The 14,386-nt window shown below is 35.9% G+C and overlaps 1 protein-coding gene across 1 annotated transcript in view; it reads right to left on the bottom strand.

The window, feature by feature from the left end:
- The window catches only part of CNTNAP2 (contactin associated protein 2), a 2,269,257-nt gene that overhangs the window by 1,918,991 nt on the left and 335,880 nt on the right, over nucleotides 1–14,386 (bottom strand). The window lies entirely within an intron of this gene.

Below are 14,386 nucleotides of genomic sequence, written 5' to 3'. Positions count from 1 at the left end.
TGATGTAAGGCCTTAAGGAGAACTTGGAAAATTTGGGAGAAGATTATTTAAAGATTAAAACCCCAAAAGAACAAGAAAACCAGGCCTAGAATCTCAGATTTTGAGGAATCTGGAGATTTTATTTCTATTCTCAGTAACAGCAAACCCTTTGAAAGGATTTGTGAGACTTCAGAAAATTTATATAAAGCCCAAGCAGAGGAAGTTTTCCGTATCTAAACTTTCAGATTTGGATGAATCTGGACGTTTTCGTTCTATTTTCAGTTCTGTCAAGCAACTTGCCTTCCTAGTTACACCTAAATCATAGGTAGATAAGAACTTTCATTTGACCAGCAGACTGACCTGGAAATCTTGTGATTTGCGAGTCTGCTGTTGCTTTTTGTGTTCCTAGTTGACTTTGCTGAAAACATTAAAATACGTATATACATACATACCTAAAGTATCTTACTTCTGATTTTGGAAATCAACCACCTTTTCTTTTCTGGCATTCACAAACTTCCAAAAATTCACATTTAATCTGACACCAGCCAAGAATTCCCATTATGGAGATCAGCAGCGAATTTCATTTATTAGGAATGGAACAAGTATATTGAAACATAAATATTTCCCCCTTTTTTTAAGAAAAAACTCTCCACTTGTACAAAGATGAGTGATATGTATGCATGTGCTCAGATTTCATATCAATTCATGGTTTATAGCCAATATGGTATAACTTTAGAAATTATAACAGTATAACTGGCTCATGTGTTTTATATATTTCATGTTTTAAGTCAGTTTTAAGGTTACTCTTGTACAATTTTTAAATTATCTTTCCTCTCATTGGCAGTTTTCCTTAATAAAAATACAAAGAACAACTGACCATTAATTTCTTCAGTAATGAGTTTACAATCAGCGTTAAAAGCTATTAAAATATGCAGCTAATTATTGTATTTTCTTTATGCCCAGGAACAATAATAAGCTGGATAAATTACATTATTTTTCCACTGTAAAATGAGTTTTTATTTTATATTCCACACAGTGGTTTCTCCCTTTCAACATAAGACCCTATGAATTTTAAATTATAAACATTATGTATGGAATGAGAGAAGGTCTTAGAAGAACTAATTAAGAAACAAGACAGGGATGCCTCCTGTGTCCTTAACCAGATGCCTGACCTCACTCTCATTTCTTCTTGCCTGAAAAGGGCACAGATGTTTGTTCCAAACTAGTACTTATGTCCCAACATCTGGCCCACATTTTGAAATTGAAGGGAAAAGCATACAGGTACTTAGCCCTGGGAAAAATAGAAGGATGTAGGGTAGAAAGAGATGGCAGGTACAAGGATACATCAGTGAATAAAAATGCAGGATTAAAATGACTTTCTGAGATCAAGAATAAAGTGATCTCAGAAATATTTCTTTTCAAGCAGAATACAGTTTTCTTTTGTATGTCCTTATAGAGAGATACTGTTCTCTGCAAGGGTGTTTGCCATGATTGATTTACATCTAGGGCAGTGTTGCATGTGTATAATCATTATCATAAGATGCCTTAGTGCTAAGGAGGATGTACAGATGTGGAAATTAAAGGATAAAAGGATTTGACATAAAATCACAGACTGAGAGGAGCCCAAGCAGTCTCCAGATGGTGGTAACAGCAGTGGATCTCAAAGAGCCCACATTCAGGGCACAAAGGAAGGTGAGCAACTACATCAGGATAAACTGCGTAGCCATATACGGACTGGCTATCGTTATATACAGGCTGGTTTCAGAGAAAGTAAGGAACTTTGAGGGAAAAGTATAATACAATTTTTCCATTAACAGATGCCAGTTCTAAGCTAATATATATATTTATTATATTCACTTTCTTTCCAAATTTTTCCAAAACAATTAATTTTTATCTATTATCTATCTATCTATCTATCTATCTATCATCGAATCTATCTTATCTATCTATCCAATCTATCTATCTCTCTTATTTTGGTTTGCAATCATTTTTACAGTTCAGCAATGCAATCAATATAGCTGCCTTATGAAAATAATACTTCATAAAGTATTCATTTATACACTATTTATTTTTATATATACTATTATGTATATACTAATTTATATAATACTTCATAAAGTATTATTTATTTATACACTAAAGAGGACTTTCATAAAGTTCTCTTTTTAGTGTGTCCCAGGATTAAGTAAATGGATTCACACTACCTTCCCAACTGTCTTACTACACAGTAAAAATTTTAAAAGGTGAGTCAGTTGACCATCAGCTAGACCACTACATTATTGAAAACAAGTGTTCTTTTGCAAAATCTCTTGCTTCTGCGTAAACAAACTGGAACTAAAACTTTTATTTCAAAGTTATTTGTTATATGTCACCTACCTTCTTAGAAATATGTAAAGGGGGTAAGAAATACTTCATACTAAGGAAGACTAAGAAATGGCCGACAAATCTAAGATTTAAAAAAATGTCTATAGCAAGTCCAAACACCGCATATTCTCAGTCATAGGTGGGAATTGAACAATGAGAACACATGGACACAGGAAGGGGGACATCACACTCTGGGGACTGTTGTGGGGTGGGGGGAGGGTGGAGGGAGGAGGGATAGCATTAGGAGATATACCTAATGCTAAATGACGAGTTAATGGGTGCAGCACACCAGCATGGCACATGTATACATATGTAACTAACCTGCACATTGTGCACATGTACCCTAAAACTTAAAGTACAATAATAATAAAATAAAATAAAATAAAAAATTAAAAAACTAAAAATATAAAAAAATCTATAGCAAGAAATGATTTGATTTGATAAAATGAATCTACTAGTATAGAATAAGTAGCCATTTTGTGTGTGTCACTATGTTGAACTACATTTAATCCTACTCAAGAAGTTTATAGCATAACTTTAATATTTTACCTTTATCTTTAGTTTTAACCAATCTGATAATGATGTACTTTAGCTTTTTTCATTTTTTTGAACTTCTGTTTTTCTGGAATTTTTGTATCTTTTATTTGATAGTTTTCATCGAATTTGGAAATTTTTCACTCCTCATTTCTTCAAACATTTCTTCTGCTTCTCCACCCTTTTAGGACCCCAAGTTGCCCCATAGCTCAATGATGCTCTGTTAATTTTTTGTCAGTCATTTTTTTCTCTTTGTGTTTCCTTTTGAATGGTTTCTGTTGCTGTCTTCAACTTCACTCATCTTCTACAATCTCTAAGATGCCAACAGTCACAGCCTATGCATTTTATAATCTCTAGAAGTTAAATCAGAGTCTCTTTTATATCTTCCATACCTCTAATTTTCATGCCCACTCATCATTCTCACTTCTTGAATATATGGGATACAATAGTAAAACAAAAATGTTCTTGTTTACTATTTTGATCATCAGTGTTATTTCTTGTTCAGTATTGATTGATTGCTTTGGATTTTTTTCTCCTCATTCTAGGTTATATTTTCCTGCTTATTCCATACTTGGCAACATTTGATTGGATGATAGACATTGTGAATTTTACCTTATTGGATCTGGACATTTGTGTTTCCTAGAAATATTCCAAGCTTCGTTTATGACACAGTTAAGTTACTTGGAAACATTTTGGGTCTTGCTTGAAAGTTGTTAGTTGAGATCAGAGCAGCATTTAGTGTAGGGTTAATTTTGCTTTACTACTGATGTAAACTCTATCCCATGCCCCATGAATTATGAGACTTTTCTCTCTGGATGGTGGGAATAAGCAGTAGATAGTTCGAGCTCTATGCGAGCTTCAGGAATTGTTCCTTTTAATCATTTCAGTAGTTATTTACCTGCCTCAGATAGTTTCCTCAAACACTCCCGAATCAGTTCTCCACTGAAGATTCCAGAGGGTTTCTTCTTAGATCTCTGGAGCACCGTTTCTGTGCAGTGCTCTCCTCTCCGCCACTCTTCTCTAAGGACTATGGCCAGCTTGGCCTTTCAAGACTGCTCTGCCTCAACCCAGAGAGACAGCGGACAACCTCCTGGACCTGCGTGACATCCTGGAATCATTCTTTCCACACAGTAGCTGGGGCTGTTGTAGGTCTCTTCTAATTTGTTTCCAACCTGTCAAAGATCATGCTACTTTATTCATTTACAGCTTTACGGACTCATGTTCAGTGTCTTGCAAAATCACTATTTCATATTCTCTTTTCTCTGAGTTGATGTTTTCTTCAGAGGGGAGAGCAAATTTTGTCCCTGCTACTCCACCTTGGCTGGAAGTGAAAGCTTCTACAAGGACTTCGAATCTAGTGGTAGATGAGTTTCCAAATATAAATTAACAAAACATCCAGAACGTTAAGTAAAATGTTAAGTAAAAGTAAATGTTAAGCCACATGATGGCTTTTATTATCTCTGAGAAGTTAAGTTTAAAGAAAGAATTTAAGTTCAAGTAATAACTGTATAAAGGTTATTGAATATCTAATAACAAAATATGTTTTATATTTCCAGTGAGGATCAAAGAGAATTAGACAAAAATATAACTGAGCAGTTTCACTAGAGATAGAAAGCAAACACTGTTATCAAACAAATTTATACCATATCTCAATGTACAGTGTTTTAAAGAAGGATATATAACTGCACTGTATTAATCTATTCACTTGTTCTTTGATTCAATCAAATATTTATTGAATATTTACTATACATGTCATAGATTATGTACTGGGAAATTGCTAAGTGGGTAATGAGTAGCGTGCTTTTTAAACCCAACTAATGGAGGGTGAAAATGAATACACAAATAATAATAAAACAATTATTATAATAGAAGTTTACGGTAAGTGGTATGAAGATAAAATATATAGAAGAGGCCAGGCGCAGTGGCTCACACCTGTAATCCCAGCACTTTGGGAGGCCAAGGCGAGTGGATCATGAGGTCAAGATATCAAGACCATCCTGGCCAATATGGTGAAACCCCGTCTCTACTAAAAATATAAAAATTATCTGAGTGTGGTGGAACGTGCCTGTAGTCCCAGCCACTTGAGAAGCTGAGACAGGAGAATCACTTGAACCTGGGAGGTGGAGGTTGCAGTGAGTCAAGATTGCGCCACTGCACTCCAGCCTGGGCGACAGAGTGAGACTCCGTCTCAAAAAATAAATAAATAAAAAAATAATAAATAAATAAATATATATGTATGTATATATATAGAAGAGACCTTGTTTCTTCTTATTGCTTCTATAGCTAGGGGTAGGGAATTAGAATAATTTTGAAAATCAAAATGATATTTAAGCTGAGTCTTGAAGACTGTTTGAAAACTTGTCCAGTAGAATATTGTGAGGTATAGAAAGCTCATTCTAGACACGAAAACAGGATTGGATGATAATCTGTGCAACGCAGTGCAAAATAAAAATGTAGGGCCCCTTGTTAAAAAATGATTAAGAATTTCAAGACAGTGACAGCAGAGCATTAAACCTAATGTGAGGCCTATTTGAGTTCAGCACCCTGTGGAATGCATAGGTTGCATCCCCATGGAGCTGGCCTTGTTTATGTCGAGAGTATAGGCTGTGGAGTGGTGGAAAGGTCAGAGATAAGCCTGGAAAATATATACAACACAGGAAGGAGTGAGATGGTTTGATTGAGTTAATGCCAGAGAAAAGGGAAATTGACTGAATACTCTTAAAATCTCTGTTATTGGGCACAGATTCTCTAAATATTATAAAGGCTCAACTGCACTGACCAATTACAATTATTTAGAAATAAACGGTTTTACGGCAGGGTGCGGTGGCTCACGCCTGTAATGCCAGCACTTTGGGAGGCCAAGGCGGGTGGATCACGAGGTCAGGAGATCGAGACCGTCCTAGCTAACAGGGTGAAATCCCCTCTCTACTAAAAATACAAAAAAATAAAAAAAAATAGCCGGGCGTGGTGGCGGGTGCCTGTAGGCCCAGCTACTCGGGAGGCTGAGGCAGGAGGAGAATGGTGTGAACCTGGGGGGCAGAGCTTGCAGTGAGCCGAGATCGTGCCACTGCACTCCAGTCTGGGTGACAGAGCGAGACTCCGTCTCAAAATAAATAAATAAATAAATAAATAAATAAATAAATAGTTTTACTATTAAAATAACAGCATCTCTATTTATGAATTATGAAATAAGCAATTCCACTGAATCTACATGATGTGCTATTTTAAAAGATTGAAAATTCCTTACTTAATTTACAAATTATTTGTAAAAATCCCTGAGATTCAAAAATGTTAATTTTCCAAGAGGAAAAAAATGGAAGATAAGATCACAAAACAGTTTCTTTCATTCCACATGCCTTTTACAATAAAATTGGGTCTTTCCTCTCATCAAGAGGTGGAGTCTATCCCTTTTCTCTTAAACCTAGGCTGGCTCGGTGATTTGTTTTGGCCAGTAAAATATGACAGAATAGACAACATGTGGCTTCGTTGAAGAGGACTCGTAGGGTTCCATTTTTGTGTGCTCTTAGAAGTCTGTTTTGAATCTTAAGGAAAACAAAACTAATGCAGTAGAGAAGCCACACGAGGAGGTTAGATGCCATATAAGTTACTCAAGTTTTCTTGGAAATTTCATCCCAGCTACCAGCTTAATGCAGAAAATGAGTAAATCCTGCCCACCCTTGTGGAATAGAACTAACCAGCTTGGCCCTGACAGAATTCCATACTTACAAATTTATAAGAAATAAATTATTGTCATTTAAAATCTGTCAGATTTGGGGTGGTTTGCTATGCAGCAGTAGATAACTGAAACTACCATAAGATATAAAACACAAAGTATTAATACATCTAAATGTCATATTTTCTTTAAAATGCAATATTGGCTTTAAGATAGTTCAAAGTTCATGTTATTAATTATTAAAATGTATTATGACTATTACCTTTGTCGTTGTTGTTGTTTTATCTCCTTGGAAAAGAAAAGCTTTTTAGAAAAGGTACAACATAGAAACAGCGTTGGTAAATACCTTGCACAATGTCTGTATTTAATAATATAAGGATATACTTAGGAACAGCAGGAATGACATTAAAATTGTGTTCTGTATAGAAATAGCGGACTGATAACTATAACGAGGCAGATTGGATGTCAGTGCTCCACAGAAATCAATTGGATTGTACATCACTAACAAAAATAATCTTCATTCACGTGAATACAAGGAACATGGTTCTGCGCTGACAGGATAGTGCCGTCTCTCAATCATCACTGATTGAAATCTGTAAAATCACAGGTTTTATATCGCTGTCAACTAAAGCTTGTCATCATACTAAAAGTCATATCAACCAGTTTAATATTAGAGACATTCGTGAAATATGCAAAAATCTGTCTAAGGTGCCATCTTAAATGTCGTTTTAAGTATATTTCCTTTCTTTCAATAATACCCATTATCACATATGTGTTTGTGGTATCAAAGGGCTAGCCAGGGCTACCAGTTCAACTCCAAGATGGTGTACACATAATTTCTCTATTCTTTCTGTTAACTGCAGCCCCAAGTCATTGATACTGTAGATGAAACGCCCATTAAGAAGATTCTGAAAAGCAGAGGAAAGATAGGCTCATTAGGGTCATGGGGACCTGAGGATACATGGCAGTGAATTCCTCGGATTTTCTTTTTGCTTCATATATTTTCTTACAGAGAGAAGCCAATAACCCAGAAATACCAACATGCACAGGAGGAAAAAAGGGCCACAAATTACATAATATAATGGAAAAATACCAACACTATGATAACACAGAAGATGGGATTATCTGACAAGGATTTTAAAGCAGCCATCATAAAACTGTTTTAACAAGAAATAATTAACATTCCTGAAACCAACGAAAGAAAGTCTCAACAAAGAAATAGAAGACATAAAGAAGAACCAAATGAAAATCTTAGAACTGAAAAATATAATAAGCAAAATAAAAAACTCAATAGGATCTACTCAACAGTAGAATGTATAGGGCAGAGGAAAGAATCAGTAAATTAGAAGATAGAATGATATCAATGGCCCTGTCTGGGCAACACACACACACAAAGACTGAAAATAAAAATTAACAGAGTCTTAGGGAGCTGTAGGACTATAATAAAGGATTTAGCATTCATGTCATCAGAGTAACAGAAAAAGAGATGAAAGAGGGTGGAGCTGGGATAATCAAAGCTGAAAAGGACTTACAGGGAGTCAAGGTTTCTACATCCAGTAGACTGATATAGGTTGTTATGTATAGGGCTGATGGGTGACTTTTTTAACTGTAAAGGTGCAGTGTGAAGAAAAGTTTTGTGTTAATGGAATAGTTCTATATTCCAATTGCAGTGATGATTATGTATGATCGATATTACACAAACATCATACCAATACCCATTTATTATGCTAGTTTGGTAAGATACAACCATTAGAGGAAAGTAGTTTAGAATGCATGGAATCTCTGCACTAACTTTGCAACTTTCCATGCATCTTAATTAGTTTTAAATAAAATGTTTTAACAAACACTTACTGTAAAAATCCTATATTCTTTATCCCCCTTCTGAAATTACAGAGTATAGGGGAAATATTTTGAGCTGGAAGGCAGGAGACCCAATTGTAGTAGCCACTTTATGGAATGACAAGCTGTTCTGTCTTAGAAAATTGTCATTACTTTTCTGTGTCTTGGTTTCCCTAAATGTGGATAAAAGGATGACAATCGATTTCTGAGGCACCTTTTAATTTGTGATTTGATAATTTTGTCATAGTTAACAGTCATTTCTCAATCATTAAATAGGTATTGGTGTTGGTAGCATTAATCATTTTTCTTTACTCAGTAAATGCTATTTCAAGTTACATACTTCCTGGGAATCTTGTGAATTAAATTAAGAATAAGAGGAAGCTTCCTGTTGAAAAAGATAAGCTCTTAGAGACTCTCTTATTATCATCCAATTTTGGAAGCCAATATTATTAATAAAAGGTCACAAATTGTTATCCCCATTTTTTCAGATGTGCGTATTACGTAAATTCAAAACACTGACAATTAAGGAACAAATGCATATGGAACTTAAACACAGATTTTTTATATGATTCAATTTCAATCCCCAGAGTAACAAGTAAACACCATTGATATTCTTTTATCATACACAAACCATTTTAGGATGTTTATTCACTGTAACAGATTTCTGCTTGGCCTTTGAAACTATTAAAATAAACATTTCTGTGATTATTGCAATCTAAAATATTCCTTCATCAAATTGTTAAACCTGAATTTATAGCACAGGTGTTAATGAAGCATGAAAGCTTCTCAATTCTGATTTGCAGTTGCAAGATTCTCATATTTTATAACAATGCATATTTTTTGGTTTATGTAATGTCAAAGAAAAGAATATGGTCTTTGTCAGTATGTATTCTATGTTACATCATAAAACTAATAAAAATGTAGGAAACAATTTGAAAATTGTAAATTAGTTCTAAAATAATTATAACACAATAGGTAAAACTAAAATATTACAGCCTTTAGAAGGGTCACTCATAATTTGGCAAATACTAATACATTGCTGAACCTCAACTTCAGAAATGCACATTTCTTTCTTTAATATCAAATAAGAAAAGAGCTAGTTATTGAAACAATAAAATAGCTCCTTTCTTTTACTGAAACCATATTCTTGGCATAACTGTGCTGTGTCATACACTCTCCATTAAGCAATAAAAGTTAAGCACAGAGCAGCATTTAAAATCATATTAATACATCCATTTGTTCCCCCAAATGTTAGATGCAGCATAAATCTAGCAGAAGTATATTAATCTAAAATGTAACTTGAATAGCATAATATGACCTGTATTCTTAGGCAAGTTGACCAGTGCATTCATAAGATACTGTTTTGAATTTATCTCTTTATAATAGATACCTTTAAAGCAAAATTAACAATAAAATAAAAATATTGCTATGCATTGAAGCCATAGTTAGTATAAATTGCTACTTTTTGAATACCTAAAAAATCCAAAATTAATATACTGTATACAGAGCTGGACTAGGATAAATTTTGTAAGCAGTCCACTTCCATAGTCAGTCTTTTGGGCCTTTATAGGATATAGAATAATAAAAGCGGTGGAATATTTTGTTGAGGTACGGCAGGACTCATAGGTGAGTATACTGTATATTTCAAGTAGATTTCTCTCCAGGCATCTAAATAAGGATCTTCAAAAGTTGCTCAAGTGTTCTGTGCGATGCTAAATATTCAGAGTTGAAAACAAATCAACATGTGACAGAATCCACCTGGGAGCTACCTTCACCAACTTCTCACTCACCGTTTCAATGTCTCACATGTTTTGTTTCATTTTTTCCCCTAGAACCAACTGGTCTTTTTCTTAGCTCGGTGACCACTGAGGCAAAGAATAATAGGGATTTGTTTTTAAGAATAAATGTTCACTGATGTGAATCCGACATCATAGTGTTCTGAAGAAAGTGCTAGTCTGGTTGAAAATATAATTTTTTTTTATTTTATTTTCTGCAACACCCTCAGCCTTGGGTATTGAAGAAAGGGGTTTCCATATTGTAGAATATGTAGAAGATTTCTCTAGATAATTTGGAGCTGAGTGGGATATTAAAATATTCACAGCCACGAACCTCTAAATTGGTTTAGTCCTTAATAACAATATAGCAACTGTTTCCAAGATTGTTTTCTAGTTTTTAATATATTTGCCTCATACTGTGTCATATTATCATGATTATTATTAAAGCATAATATTTTTTATTTAAGCAGTAGCACTTTACATTTATGTAACCTCATGATTTCAAGTTAAATTCCTTGGGGCAATCTTGCCTTCAGCAATCTTTCTCAATTTACATGTAAGACCAATTAATTTAGTAAGAATGATCTATGGTTCTTTTCTGCTCCGGAGTTAATGTGATTCTTCTTTTTCAAAATGTACCAATCAGCAAGAAGCAACTTAGTCACTTTACCAAGATTAATCCCATCACCTGAAGGAGAGTTTAGGGAATATATCTTCTTAGGGTTGCCTGTAATAAATTTCCTACCCGAGATACTAGAATTCTATTTAAAACAAACAGTAACAGACATTTGGTAGAATTTCAAGTTAACCTAGCATTTACAAGAATTCCTACTGTCAATGCTACAATAAATAGGCTTGTAGAAAATGTTGTTTCCACTACCAATCCATTCTTTCTCCCTCCCTCATTCATCTTGCTCTACCACTTGCCATCTTTATTTAATACAGATTTTGAAAACACTACTAAAATAAAAGTAGAATATTGGGAAAATGTCTAGATAATGCAAGCACATAAATAGCAAGAAGAAAAGAAACTATAAAGAGATACACACATAACCTCTCCTCGGTTATTTGATTCTCTAATGGCGAAATGCTTTCTTGTCTTGAACAATTTTAAAATTTCCCTCCATCCTGTACTTAAGTCTTCCACTGATCTGGAAAAACTCTGGGAACTTTTTTGTTACCTCATGTGAAATTGCTTGCTCTAGGTTTCTATTATATAAGGTATTCTGTTTCAAAGATAAGAATGGTATCATGTCATAAGAAGAGTCAAGCATTTCTGGGCATTGAAAGGAATTTTGATCACAAGTAAATTTCTCTTTTTTTCAAAGCTACCATGTATACAACAGCTACTCAATCTATGATACTTGATTTGATTTTGCCCCATTTACAGTTACAACAACATCAGGCATAAAGAATAAAATCGTAATATTTACTGCAGTATTTATTACAACAATCTCATTATACTTTGGCCGCATGGAGAGGATTGGGTTGAACATAGCCTGGTTTTATTTCTCTGCCTGGATAAAAAGTTTTGGTGACTCTGGTATAAAATCTGACCCCTCCTGGAAACTGTACTAATACTTATTAGAGGAAGTTTTTTGTTTATGAAATGATTTGAGCAGAATATCCCTGGTGTGGAACCACTTAGGTGAACACACTTAGAATCCATTGGCTGGGCGTGGTGGCTCATGTGGCTCGGTGGGTGGCTCATGCCTGTAATCCCAGCATTTTGGGAGGCCGAGGTGGGTGGATTACTTGAGGCCAGGAGCTCGAGACCATCCCGGCCAACATGGTGAAAGCTGTCTCCACTAAAAACACAAAAATTAGCCAGGCGTGGTGGCAGGCACCTGTAATCCCAGCTACACGGGAGGCTGAGGCAGGAGAATCACTTGAACCTGGGGGGCAGAAGTTGCAGTGAGCCGAGATCATGCCACTGCACCCTAGCCTAGGCAACAGAGTAAAACACTGTCTCAAAAAAAAAAGAGAGGACCTATGGATTTATGAAGCATGTGCTCTTGGAAAATGTCATGTAATCCCTGAATGATCAGTAAAGTGGCAACAGTTCATGATACTTCTGGCTATATCAGGTAAACAGCGACCTTCATTGCAATGGTTCATCCATGACTTTGGCCCAGTAGATGTATCCAGTCTAGGATGTATCTATCCACCTAGGAAGAATCCTGGGTCCTTCAGGCCATGTTCCACCTGTATCTATGTATTACCTGTATCCTTTAAATAATTAGTAAATCTTTACACTATACAAGTTTCTGATTCATGTAAGTCAGTTCATTTTTACTGTGTTTAAAAAATGTGATAGGCTGGGTGCGGTGGTTCATGCCTGTAATTCCAGCGCTTTGGGAGGCCGAGGCGGGTGGATCACTTGAGGTCAGGAGTTTGAGACCAGCCTGGCCAACGTGGTGAAACCCTGTTTCTACTAAAAATATGAAAATTTGCCAGGCATGGTGGCAAGTGCCTCTAGTTCCAGGAGGCTGAGACAGGAGAACTGCTTGAACCCGGGAGGTGGAGGTTGCAGGGAGCCAAGATTGTGCCACTGCACTCCAACCTGGGCAACAGAGCAAGATTCCGTCAAAAAAAATTAATAAATAAATTTAAAAACATGATAAATACCAACTAATTAGACAGTTTATTCTATTGAGAAAATGGGATATGGATTAAGTTTTCACAAACAAGTTCAGCTAATGTATACAGAACACTGTGATAATACTAGCCATATTCACAGGCAATACTTACTTAATTCTGCTTAATGCTCAAACCAGCTAGGATAGGGCTTTATATTATTAATTAACGAAAGATAAAATTGGGGCACAGAGAAGTTATATGGCTTATGGAAGATCACACTATTGACAGCACTAGGATAGCAACTCTGTCTTTTGCCTCTTAATCTAGATGTCTTCTTTACAAAAAAAGTGGTTGACAGGCAGACATAACCTGAATATAAAATATAGCTCTGCTACTTACTCAATTTTGGGTTTTGGTAATTTTCCAAATAGCGTTTGTTACAAAATGATGATATTGTGGTTACTAATGTTATAAACTAGTTGTTAGATGGATTAAATTATTTAACACAAAAAGTTAATGCAAATACTGGGAGCAGTAAGAGTTACTACGGCTTTGTCCTAATTTTTCCTTCTTCTCACTCTGTATCTCAGGAGTAGTCCCCAAATTTCTGAACAGGGAGGCCTGAGCATAGTGGTATGCATGAAAGGGGTGGAAAGAGCAGAGGCACACCCTGAAATTCTCTTTTATTCTAAATACGATTATGCAATTTCCATTGAACTTTACAAGGAAAAGATGGTCGTAAAATATAATTATTTTTAGTCATGTCAGCATTCTCAAAAGCTGACCATGCTTTCATTTATTTATTTCTTTATTTATTTATTATTTATTTATTTATTTATTTATTTTGACACGGAGTCTCGCACTGTCACCAAGGCTGGAGTGCAGTGGCACGATCTCGGCTCACTGCAAGCTCCGCCTCCCGGGTTCACGCCATTCTCCTGCCTCAGCCTCCCGAGTAGCTGGGACTGCAGTCGCCCGCCACCACGCCCAGCTAATTTTTTTTTTGTATTTTTTTTAGTAGAAACGGGATTTCACTGTGTTAGCCAGGATGGTCTCGATTTCCTGACCTCGTGATCCGCCCGCCTCGGCCTGCCAAAGTGCTGGGATTACAGGCGTCAGCCACCGCGCCCGGCCCATGTTTTTATTTTTAATGAAAACGAAACTTCAAAAGCACAAGCCATGGAGTATGAACGAATCTTTGGAAATGCTGTGAAATCTGCACCCGAGACAGGAAGAACGCTTAGCGCTTACACTCACCTCCTTAGTCCTCAAGCCTCAAGTGCTAATGTTGGAATCCTGAAGGCTAAATCCACGGAACAGGGCTAGGTGTGCTGTGCAGGGCTAGTAGGATACCACAAAAATGTCAAGTGAGCAAGAGGGGACTCAAGGATAAGTCACGCTCAATAGCTCCTTCTATTGTAATAAGCTGTCCCCATTCAAGATGGACCACAGATGTTAGTTGGGCATCAGGCTCTTTCAAGAGGTATCAATTCAACACAGAGTTTTTGACCTACTGAGTTTTTTTTGTGAGGCAAAAAGACCCGTAAGATTAAGATTTGGAGGAAGGTGTTTCACACACCCTCACACATACACACACACATGCGCACACACACACCCACACACACCCCAAATGGATTCTGAG

Source organism: Pongo pygmaeus, chromosome 6 (genome assembly GCF_028885625.2).
Source record: "Pongo pygmaeus isolate AG05252 chromosome 6, NHGRI_mPonPyg2-v2.0_pri, whole genome shotgun sequence".
Taxonomy (NCBI): domain Eukaryota; kingdom Metazoa; phylum Chordata; class Mammalia; order Primates; family Hominidae; genus Pongo; species Pongo pygmaeus.
Note: the sequence above shows the minus strand (reverse complement) of the source record. Positions and strands in the feature narration are given on the sequence as shown.